General features: G+C 41.7%; 1 protein-coding gene across 6 annotated transcripts in view; it reads left to right on the top strand.

Annotated features, from left to right (window-relative positions):
- The window catches only part of LOC135701158 (serine/threonine-protein kinase Wnk-like), a 158,032-nt gene that overhangs the window by 17,461 nt on the left and 127,820 nt on the right, over window positions 1-12,751 (top strand). The window lies entirely within an intron of this gene.

The following is a 12,751-nucleotide window of genomic DNA, read 5'->3' on the forward strand; positions in this document are numbered from 1 at the left end:
GACGTGCAAAAGTCACGCGCTCGACGCACCAGCAGAAGCACCGCCACGATGGACAACGTAAACAATGTTGTTGATGATGCTAAATTTAGTAAAGTAGATGCAGAGTGGTGGATGCTCTTTCAATTTTCGATCTGAGAATGAAATTGTTTGCGTGTGGCTCCTTTGGAGCGATACAGTTTGATTGCTATTTTTTACAATAAGCACCTATTGTGTCGATTGTTCGGCTATTATGTTATTATTAGTCTTGCTCTGAATCGGTAAAAGGGTGCTCTTGTATATGTCTAGAAACTTCTAACATACATTGAACTTTCTACGACTCGATTTTGAAGGGAGCATCGAGTTACAGAACATCAATCCCATAGGTAATCACCTTCGCAGTAGCCATGAAATTCACTTATCACATTTTTACTATGGTTCTATCATTCGATATCGAGTTACTGGACATCGAGTGGTGGATCTCGCAGAAAAATTCGATCGTTTTTCAAGATTCTACATTGAAGGTAAACATTCAAGATGTCAAACAATTTTCCAAAATCTCAGATTTGAAAACAAAAGGAAGTGTGGGATGCAACTGATGAAATGGAAACCACCCTGGAATTTGCAGCCGTTGACAGAGCTGTGCGCGAAGAGAGAGAAAGGACGGTGAGAAGGAGGGGAAAGAAAAAGAAGAATTATTCTTGTAACGCCGAGTTTGTAATTTGCCAAGAATAAAGAGTTTGATATTATCCGTAATAAACGTCTTCGATCATTGAAATCGGTTCGAAACACCACATTGGTGACCCGCGACGTCGCGAATTCGGTCCGTATACCCGTTTCGATCACAAAGACCCGTTTTTCGGAAAATCGTATGAAACTAACCTCAACATGGCTAACCTGGAGCCCAACAATCAAGCAGTAGGTGTAAAATAATCGGACTTCTGGAAGACGGACCCGGTCATGTGGTTTGCGCAAGCTGAATCGCAATTCGCACTTGCCAAGATTACCATCGACGAGACGGAATTTCATCATATTGTGGCAAAAGTTGACCAGTCTGTCATTTGTCACATTGCCAATCTTGTTGCAACGCCGCCCACCGAAAATAAATACAATGCCGTAAAAACCCATCGGAACGCACGATCTAGAGGATCTACGTCGTACGCATCTGCTGTCAAAAATACAGGAACTTCCGGTTGGTTTGGGAGTTGACGACAATTTGTTGAAGATGTTGTTTATCCAGCGTTTGCCTGCGAACATTCGTCCTTGTCACGACGGAACACTGGCCAAGCTTGCGGAAATGGCAGATAAAATGGTAGATACAGCAAGCGTCCAGGCTTCAGCGGTCGTTGTAAGCGGAAAGTTCTCACCAGCCATCCTCGTCCGTATATTCCCAAGCCACATCGAGTAAATGTCATGACGCACTTTCATGGACTAGCGCATCCCGGTTCTCGGGCTTCAAAAAAACTCATAGCAGAGCGTTTCGTGTGGCCCTCCATGAATGCTGATATCAATAGATTTATCAAGAACTGTTTAAACTGTCAACGTTCGAAGGCGCATCGTCTTATTACGTCTCCTCCGGGTGAATTTGATCGTCCAAAGGCTCGATTTAGGCACGTTCATATCGACCTTGTTGGACCTCTGTCACCATCACAAGGACATCGCTATCTTCTCACGATGATCGATCGTTTTTCACGCTGGCCAGAAGCAGTACTCGACGTGGATTTCAAGGTTTGGTGTTCCTGAAAATATAACAACAGACCAAGGACGTCAATTTGAGTCGGAATTATTCAACGAACTGACCCAAATGTTAGGGGTTCATCATATTCGGACTACTGCATACCATCCACAAGCGAATAGAATTGTGGAAAGGTTCCAAAGGACGTTGAAAGCAAGTCAACCCGAAGGATTGGTACATCGAGCTTCCGATGATATTGCTTGGACTGCGTGTTTCATACAGAAAGGATTTGTCAAGTCAAGGCTTACGTATTCCTGGTGAATTTTTCGATTCGCCGGCATCAACTGTTGATCGAACAGATTTTTGTAAATTCAAGACCAACAATTGAAATGGCCTTAAATCCATTTTGTAAACAAACCTTGTAAGGCCATTTTCTCGCGAACCGAAACCTTCAATCGCAAACCTAAACCACAATCGGGTAGAGGAGAATTTCCCCTTCCTGTTGCAAGTACAATCATAACTCTATGCCCAGAGAAGTCGAGATATTTTCCAACCCGAAAAATTCCTAGACCGGACCGGGAATCGAACCCAGCCACCTCCAACATGGTCTTGCTTTGTAGTTGCGCCTTAACCGACTGAGCTAAGCGAGGCCCTGAGACCAATGGAATCTTAAAACTTTCCCGTAGTTCTGGACGTTTTTGAAGTTCTCAGAGCTATCCTGAAGTTATCAACAGTTCTTTGAAATTCTCAAAACTATGATTTCCGCAATTTTTCTGATGTTAAGGAGAAGTTTAAAGACTCGATGTGGGTTGTTAGAGTATCGGGGACACGCTCGAGTCCCTTTGAATCTCGAAGGGGATTATGGCAAGGTGATGGACTCTCGTGTCTGCTATTTAACATAGCATTAGAAGGTGTGATTAGAAGAGCTGGGATAGACACGAGTGGCACGATCTTCAGGAAGTCCATCCAGCTTCTTGGCTTCGCCGATGACATCGACATCATGGCACGGAACTTTGAGACGATGGTCAGAAACGTACATCAGGCTGAAGCCTGAAGCTAGGTGGATTGGACTTTACCGCATCGAAGACGAAATACATGAGGGGAAGAGGATCTAGGGCCTCACACCCCGAGTTCAGATTGACGTTGACGAAATCGAGGTGGTCGACGATTTCGTTATTTTGGCTCACTGGTGACCGCTGAAAATGATACCAGCAGAGAAATTCAACGATGCATTATGGCAGGGAATCGTGCCTACTTTGGACTCCGGAGGACATTCCGGTCGAATAAAATTCGCCGCCGGACGAAGTTGACTATCTACAAGACGCTCTACGGCCACGAGACCTGGACTATGCCCGTGGAGGACCAACGCGCCCTTGGTGTTTTCGAACGGAACGTTTTGCGCACCATCTACGGTGGAGTAAAGATGGATGACGGAACGTGCAGGAGGCGAATGAACCACGAATTGCACCAGCTGCTTGGAGAACCATCCATCGTCCACATTGCAAAAATTGGGCGACTTCGGTGGGCTGGGTACGTCGTAAGAATGCCGCACGACGACCCAGTGAAAATGGTTTTTGAAAGCGACCCAACAGGAACAAGAAGAAGAGGCGCGCAGCGGGCAAAGTGGATCGACCAAGTAGAAGGCGACCTGCGGACCCTTCGCAGACTACGAGGCTGGTGAAATGTGGCCATGGATCGAGTAGAGTGGAGACGAATTCTTCGGACAGTAGAGGACAACAAGGCCTTAGCCTGATTGGTAAGGTAAGTAAGGATTCCGGTGGTACGGTATTTCACTATCCGATATCTTCTGGGTCGCTGGCAGTGAAGTATGGCTTAGATGTGGAGTAGATGTAGATGAAAATTTTGGAGGAAAGCTGTAATAATTCGTGAATAGACGTCAATATACGAACTATTTATAATTTGAATCTGCCCTCACTTTAATAGATTATTGGACCTACTAGCTAACTACCTAACTCTGCTATGGACGAAACATTGGGTAACCTATTCAAAGTTTCCCGAAGCTTGACGATCTCTGGTACGCCGTAAGGAATTTTCGGACGGAAAACGAAACCTACAAAGTCTTTAACGAAAAACTAGAATCACTAGACTTGAGCGAAGACTTGAGTCAAAATTGGTTAAAGCCTTTAAGCACTCGAGCTTCTCAAATAATACCGAGGTTCAACTGTGATGAAGCCCTGTTGTCTAGAAGACATCATTTCTGTCCACAAAGTACTGTTGCCAGACCATGAGAAAAAAAACAGAGTTATACTGGATACCCAAATTTCCTTCAAGCAACACGTATCGTACATTGTTGATAAAGCATCAAGAACATCATACCCATAGCTAAGAACTTCACTGACGTATACTGTTTATAATCGCTGTACTGCTCTTTAGTGTGCCCAATTCTAGAGTTCAGTTCTGCAGTGTGGAATCCAGTATACCTCAACGGCTCGGAAAGGATCGAATCTGTACAACGAAGGTTCGTAAGATTTGCCTTGAGTAGGCTACCTTGGCGTGATCCTTATCATCTTCCCAGTTACGAGAGCCACTGTCAGCTTATCAATCTGGAGACCCTGCGGTCTAGACGAAACGTATCCAGAGCCTTGTTCGTAGTAGACATTCTTCAGAACAGAATCGATTGCCCCGCCGTTCTGCAGGATATCGCCATAAATGTCCAACCCAGAGCCCTACGGAACAATCATATGCTGCGCTTACCTCTACACCGGACAAATTATGGGATGCATACCGCTATCGATGGCATTCACAGGACCTTCAATAGAGTCGCCTCGGTGTTCGACTACGATATCCCTCGCCTTACGCTACGCCGCCGATTTACTGAGGTCTTTTCTGAAGCGACGAACAATTGAGGAAAATTCTAAGATCTTCTTTTATTATTATTATTATTATTAGTGTCCAGTGAGTGTTAAGTTTTTTTATGATTTTCTTTTACCACTTAACTTATGAATGTTAGTCTTAAGTAAAACATCAATAGGACCAAAATGGTATGTTGATGTGGACATTAGACTGATTCAAAATTTGACTTTTTCGCTCCACAGTGCTTAAATGGTTTCAAATCGGGTCCTGATTAGCCTCCCAAAGTTACAACTCATTTGGTTAGAAACAGACTTCGCACAAGTCATTTGAAGTTTACATGTAAATTACTATGGGAAATCTCTACTTTTTGTTCATTGCCTTCCAGTCTTTTTCCATATTGAGCTGCGAAACAGTTCGATCAGCTACAAGAGAAGATCGTTTCTATGTAAAACGAGACAGGAAAAAGTTATTAATTATTTAAGAGATTGGTAAACTTATGACAAGATCAAGCAGCTGCTCTGTAGGCAACACTGTATTTTGCAGTGTGACATAGTAGACATGATTTTTGTGTCCTATTCAACGCCCCAGAAACACCAATGTTGCCTGCTGAGCAATTGATTGAGCATGATCATAAGACATCAGCGCATTGAACCATTGATAACTTACGATCCTTGCATTTAATCAAAAAGAGGTCTTTAGCAAAGTTGTAGCTGGGAAAATTTCCTACAAGTACAAATGAAAGCTTTTGAAGTAGACCGATATGGTGAATTATTAGATGGACATGAACAAAAATCTTGGTTTTACTATAGTAATTCCCATACAAACTTCAAATGGTTTGTGCCATCTCAGTTTCTCACCAAATGGGTTCAACTTTTGAGAGGTTAGTCAGAATCCGATTTGGAATCGTTTAAGTATTATGGAGCGATAATTTCAAATTTTGCATCACTCTAGTGGACATCCATCTAAATCAAATATAAGCTATTTGATGTTTTCGATCAAGGATAAAAAAGAACCACACTGGAGTCTTCGATAATGCATCTATGTCTAGTGATCGAGAAGAAGGGCATTGTAACTGGAAATCACCAAACCAATTTGTCCAAACTCACAACTGAATCTCAAGTGGTGAGCTTCATCGCCGATGTCATAAAAAATAACGGAAACGGAAGCGAAAACTGCAAGCAAGCGCAGGAGATTCCAGCAGAAATAGAACCGCTGTCTTCATGGCGACGAATCATACCTTGTAGTTGCCCACGCATACTTATCTGAAATTATATCCAATTCCAATCATCGTAAAATTACAACCTATTTCATGACACAAATCGCCCGGCCGATTGATTTCGCTGCGGTTCGACAATAATGGTGGCCGGCCTTCCACACGAAGAATAACCCACCATCGCAACCCATCGGCCGTATTCGTTTCGCTGGAAACACTGGGACGACGACGGCGAGAGAAGCAGATAATGAACCCATCGAAATAATTGAACCAGTTCCAGAGAGTGTCGAAGACACGGTGTGAGGTGCTGGCGGCGAACGACGGACAAGACGGACGGACTGCTCGCGATGTCTATTTTTGGCACTCGCACCATAACAACCGCAAAACCGAACCGAGAGCCATGCCCAGGCATAGGCAAATATGACTAAGCCATGGTTGCGTTTTTCTCGGCCTCGGCCTCGTCCACTTTGGCAAGGACGGGATGGAAGGCCGAAGATGGGATAAAAGAAGAGGTATATGGATGCGACGGATGGAAAGAAAGGCCATAGCTGCGTAATGGACAAGTTGGCATGTTTTTTCCACTGCTGCTGCTGCTGCGGCTGTTTTGGGTACGTTGCAAGTTGCGTGTAGTTTCAGCAGCGGCGTTGGTAGGAAGGGGAACTCTTTCGCCAAAGTCCTACACACGTCCACATATGCCGCATTCCGGTCGTCACAGTATGTAGCTGTTATTCAATTCTCTTTCTCTCTAGCTCTCCGGTGGCGAAGTTTTGGTCAGTCAAACTGACACAGGGAGGTCAACAAATTTTGCACAACAAAGAAAGTGACTATTTGCGGCCGGACAGCGATGATTCAATTTCCTGCGCGAATTCGCAGAAAATAGCGTAACGAATGGCGTTTTTTTTTTTGTTGCTATGATTCTCGGTGGAATGTTCGTTTGACCCCGCGCATAAAGGTCAATCGACAGGAGAGGTGTGAGTCATGCTTCATGAAATTAACACAGGACTATCCGGAAGGCTGTTTTATTCAAGAATGGTGCAATCTCTTCTGCGCGGATTATTCCGAAGGCAATGGTGATTAGGTTGAAATATCAATGGTTGTTTGCTTTTCATCGTATGACATCTGCGTTGTTCCAGTAAAGTCAAAAAAAAAACTGCCCGCTTAAAAAAGAAGAAGAAATCCGGTATGTTACTCTACAGATCAGCAATTTATTTTCATATCACTTGCTATGGTAATTTATGGCAAAATCTGTATCTGAGATCAACATGTGAACCCTGGAAGCCACCAGATGGTTCTTAGGTAGATTCGGAATATCAATAAAAGTTAGGAATTCTAGCAAGTAGGTGTGATCTATGACCGGAATGTGGAACCTTGGTCCGAGGGGTGATCCTCTGGAAGATTCGGAACATTTAGAGATCAAGTGGTCAATTCGTTAAGTTCTAAGGCTCAGTGGTGATATGTGACTTGAAACTACGACAGGAATATGAACCCTGGAGGCCATAGGATGGTCCTTTAAAAAATCCAGAATATCAGCAAAAGTGGTCATTTCATGAAACTTATTCTAGCATCAGGATGAGATCACGTGTAGGATTTATAAATCAAATGTAATTTAAGATTGGACCCTGGCGGCCGAGGGGTAGTCCTCTGGAAGATCTGTCCCCAATTTAGCTTAGTAATTTATTTTCAAACACAACAAGTGAGGTGATAAATAACTAAAATTGAAATCTGGGACTATAATATGATATGCAGGGCTGGTAGCAGGTCACTTTTTACACCAACAAGTCACTAAAGTCACTATTTCTCAAAAATAGTCACTAAAGTCACTTTTTCACTACTAAAATAGAGTGAAATTAAAAAAATATCAACAATATGTTTAAATTTAGTACTTGGAACTAAGAAAGTCAAAGAAGTTTTGACAATATACATATCTTTTAAAAGATTTAAAATTTTAACCAGGGTGATCAGTGAACCGCAAAACTTTAGAACACCAAGAAAACTATTGGGAAATTCCTTCAATTTCGATTAAAACTCGGAGAAAATATACTTCCTTTCCCAGAAAATGAATTGTAAACCTTGAAAACCTTCCAAAGCTATTTGTCTGTGATAGATTTTCAAAAGTCTTTCAAGGATGATTAAGAACTTTAAAAAATCCAGAGTAAATTTTAAGAGAATTTTAAAGGATTCTAGGGATGACACCAATATATTCAGAGAAGAATACCAAGTACAGACTACGATAGTCTCATGTAAAATAAAGTGCTCTGAGGACCGATTTCTTCATCTCCGCTTGAATCTTAAGCCAGGTTTACCTATGTTTAAATTATTAGAGACGCAAAATTCAGCTCCGGAACAATTTTGGAAATAATTCCAATATAATAATTGAGAGTGCATCTAGCGAGAGTTCTGAGAAGGATTCTATGATGATTGGATGAGGATTTTAGGTTCAATTCTAATAAAAATTGAGGGGGTTAGAAGGAAAGGGGTGTAAGTAACTTTGATCGATTCTCTTTATCGACTTTCTCTGTTGATAGTTACAGCTTTATAAATTAATTTTTTGCGCTATTTCTGCCACATAGTTTGATAAAGGAGGTTCTCATCTAGTATCCAGAATGACACACGAATCAAGGAATTATTAACGAAAGAGAAAGTCGATGAAGAGAATCGATCAAAGTCACTTACACCCCTTTCCTTCTAACCCCTTCCATTCAAAATTAGTTCTGAAATTCCAAAAGAATTCTAAAGAGTTCGAAATAAATTGTGAGAATTCCAATGGAATCGATTTTTTAAGGTTCAATCTCGAAGGAATTCTGAGAAGAGTTTCAAAGTGATTCTGTGATGGATTTTGGTTTTGAGAATTCTGAGGAAATACTATGGGAATCCTAAGGAGAATACGAATTGAATTTCCAATTAAATGCAGGGGAGAAGTCCAAGATTATTTTAAGCAGAAATTTATGAAATGCATGATTGCATCGAAAGTCCAAGGAGAATTCAAATAAATTTAAAGTGGATTTATGGAAGGAGCCTTCAGGGAGTTCCGAGAAGAATCAACAACAAATCGAAAATGATCTACTTGAACTGTTCATGTGTTATTACTTCATTACTTAACGATTTACATAGTCGGAGATGCTTAACGTCAAATATCAGACTTGAAGTGGAGATGTTATACGATAGATGAGGAGATTAAATTATAGAGTTGATAGTTTCGTTATAGTACGGCAGTGTGAAAGTTGTATATACAAAGTAGAAAGCGAGCAAAGGACAATTTTGAGGAAGGTACGAATCGGGTAGTTGTTTACGTCAGATAGCGACTTGAGTGTGAAACAATCGATAGAACTGTTTCCGCACATCGGCGGTTCATGAGCAAATCGGCGGTTATCCCTTTTGCCAGTGGTAGCAGGGGGAAACACCCCTCACCATCCCTCATTAACGGATGAGCTTGGTAAAGGAGATGCTCTACCCGATTCGTACCTTTTGTCGTTTGTTTGCTTTCTACTTTCTATATACGAATTTCACACTGCCGTACTGCCGGAACTATCAACTCTTTACTTTCCACTTTTATTCTGATATTTGATGTTAAGCATTTCCAACTACGAAAATAATCTATTTTCAAGTATTTTGTTGATTGTTCTGCTAAGAATTTCAAGAATGCAGTATAATTTTTGTTAAAGCTTATTTGTCTCTATGTTTAACAGAAGGTGAATTATTCTAAAAATGTTCTTCTGATCATTCTGATGAAATTAGCGAATTATCAAAGTTATCTAACTAGATATATCAAAATTTCAAAGATTTCGAACGCAGAATCAAATACAAGATCATAAAAAAAATGAGAATTACTATTTGCTAGCAAAAGTAAATTATTCAAATCACTTCAAATGCTCTTCACAGGAGATTCCGTTGTAAGATTCGATTAAATTAGAGGAATTTATGATATTTGATTTTAAGTTCCATGACATAAAAAGTTAATTTTAATATCAAACCGTATTTGATTTTCTAAGTTACCATATAATTGGTTACTTATTGAGTATTTACAAGTCACTATTTGGTCACTATTTCCGTTATTTTAGTCACTACTATTATATCGCAACAGCACTACCAGCCCTGCATATGGTTCTTTGGAAGATACGAAACTGTCGGTAAAGTAGACAGTACATGATACTTATTCTAGAGCTCTGTGATTTTTTTTGCTTATATTTTTTATTTAATAAAGACACTTATATAGAGATCACCACAACGATATATTAATGAATTTGGATTTCTGAAGATATAGTACACCAAAGGCATGCATTTTCCAAACCTTGAGAATAGAAAAAATAACATCTCAAGAGCTTAGATATCCTCAATATTGTGAGATTATGATTTTTTGACGTAGGATTACGGCTTTGGGCAACATATTGGGGGTGCAATTTCAAAAACCAAAATCGTCCGCGATACGAAAAGTGGTCAGGTTTTGACCACTTATAACTTTGTCAATAGCGGATGTATTTTAATTCTAAGCAAGCCAATCGATTGGAAATTTTTCTACGAATCTGCTAAAACGAACACTTAACCAATTTTCAGTAGGTCACACGGTCGGTCGTCATCAGCAGCAGCAGCAGTGCATTCGGTGCGCGGCGTTGAACATTGTTCTCCAGTACACAAAGAAAAACTGCCCGCAAGCAGCGAGCTACAGCCCACATGAGCGTCCATTCACCGAAGAAGGAGGAAGAAGCCGCACCGCTACTGATCGGATTCAGTTGCTCGTCGTGAGCCGCTGTGGGCCATCGATGCCAAGTGCGTCACCCTCGTTCCAAACAACATACAGCTCGCCAGCCTCTTCCGTTTTGAACACCCTAATAGCTCAGCATGACTCTACCATCTCAACAAAACTGTTCTTTTCAGAACCATCATAAATTTGTTCAAGAGGATTTTCTGGACATTTGTTAAGGTCATCAATCGGATGTCCGCTCCCATAAGTTTAAATCTAACATACCATGTATTTTTAAGGCAACATTGGGAGTGAAATTAAAAAAAAACCAAAGTCAGTCGTGGCATGAAAGTGGTCTGATTTTGATCCAGAGATGATGGATTTTAATTCTTCCTATGCCAAACGCCAAAGATCACTATTGAAAATTGCACGAAAGTGCAACTGTTGCTATGAAAATTAAATTTATCACCGCTTGCCTGTGAAAATCGCTTTCCCTAACACAGATTTCAAAATCGAATTCCATCCAGTTTCGCCGAACGGTGTTTATTCAGTCGCCGCGTTTGGTGAGTGGTGGTATCCGGTCGTCACCAGCAGCAGTAGAAGCAGTGCTTTCGGCGCGTGGCGTTGTATATTTTCTCCAGTACACAACACAGGCTCCCCGCAAGCAGCAAGCTATCAAGGCTGCTCTCAAGAGCCCTTGATTCATCGAAGGAGCTTGGAAGACGAAGTGGGTATCTCCAAGGCAGCTTACGAAGCGCGAAGCGAAGAAAATGTCGTTGCACAAATTCAATTCGCTCGACCCCATTATTGTAGTTCGGGCTCCAGACTGCAGAGCAGTATTCTAATGTAGATCGTACGAGAGAGCAATAGAGCGATTTCAAGCAGTAAATGTCTGTGCAGTTCTTAATAATCTTGAAGACAAAGCCAAGAGTTCTGGACGCTTTGTCGACGACATACGATATATGGTGTGAGTATGTCAGCTTTGAGTCTAGAAAAACGCCTAAGTCTTTCACGCAATGCACCCGTTCGATAGTCGTGCCTAGTAGTTTGTAGGTGAAAATAATCGGTTGTTTCTTTCGTGAGAAAGTAATGATTGTACACATAGCTGGGTTGACCACCAGTCGGTTTAGACTACACTAGTCAGCAAACATGTCAATATGATTTTGGAGAGAATGGCAGCCGGCGAGTGAGCGGATGCGCAGAAAAACTTTCAGATCGTCTGCAAACGATAATCGTGGCTCTGTGATAACATGGTGAACGTCGTCGAAGTAAAGGAGAAATGCCAATGGTCCCAGATGGCTATCCTGAGGTATACCGAAATTTGGGCAGAAGCAAAATTACTGTCAGTTGGTGCTCCGTGAGGTATGAACGAAACAACCTAATGTTGGGCTCATACATACATTTCGAAGGAAAGCATTTTGTGCCAATTTTTCCCTAACAAGCAAAAATATCCATTTGTATTGTACCGATTTTTTTTTTTTTTTATCTAGTTCGTTTATTTGGAAGGCTCAATCGCGTTAGCTTTACGGAGCCGATAATTCATTGTTCACTGTGTGTAACAAAATTCACTTAATTCTATGTCTAGTAGGAGTTGGGCCGATTACTCGCGGCTTACTCGAGGTTAGAAGGGTACATTTTCGAAGGATAGGATCAGGGGAGGAGCTTGGGGTAGGGTTTCGTTGTCTCATCAGAGCGTTGTCGCCAGTATGAACGGTAGTGCTGTTCTAGCTTCGTCCGGAGTTCGACCGGCTATGGTGGGTGACCAGTGGGCGACGATGAGACTCATCGAGACGGGGGGACAAGACAAACAAAAACTAATAAAGAGAGACAAAAGACAAAAGGAATTAAATTCTTATACTAGACATTTGAAGAAAAACATAAACGGACTGCATATAGCAGAGATCACGGATTGCCAATACGTCTCTGATAGGAACATAGGGTTGTCTTCCTTGGGCCTCGAGGGTATTCAAAAGTCGCTCTCTGGCGGCGTCATTATCCGTACATTGCCAAACTGCGTGTTCGATGTCATCGTAACCGTTTCCACACCGACAGATGTTGCTGTCCACGAGGTTTATTCTATTGAGATGAGCATCTAGCGAGTAGTGGTTGGACATAAGTCTACTCATCACGCGAATGAAGTCACGACTTAAGCCCAAGCCTTTAAACCACGCTCTCGAAGAAACATTAGGAATAATTGAATGTAACCACCGTCCAAGATTTCCAGTGTCCCAATCGGTTTGCCAACTCGAAAAGGTACTCTGACGCACTAAATGATAAAATTCATCGTGTGAAATTTGCCTGTCATACAATTCGCCTTCCTGCGCGCCCACCTTTGCGAGAGAGTCCGCCTTCTCATTGCCTGGGATTGAGCAATGTGAGGGGACCCATACAAAGG

The sequence above is a fragment of the Ochlerotatus camptorhynchus genome, unplaced genomic scaffold, assembly GCF_037179485.1.
Source record: "Ochlerotatus camptorhynchus isolate MF236.1 unplaced genomic scaffold, CSIRO-AGI_Acam_v1.1 ptg000150l, whole genome shotgun sequence".
Classification (NCBI taxonomy): domain Eukaryota; kingdom Metazoa; phylum Arthropoda; class Insecta; order Diptera; family Culicidae; genus Ochlerotatus; species Ochlerotatus camptorhynchus.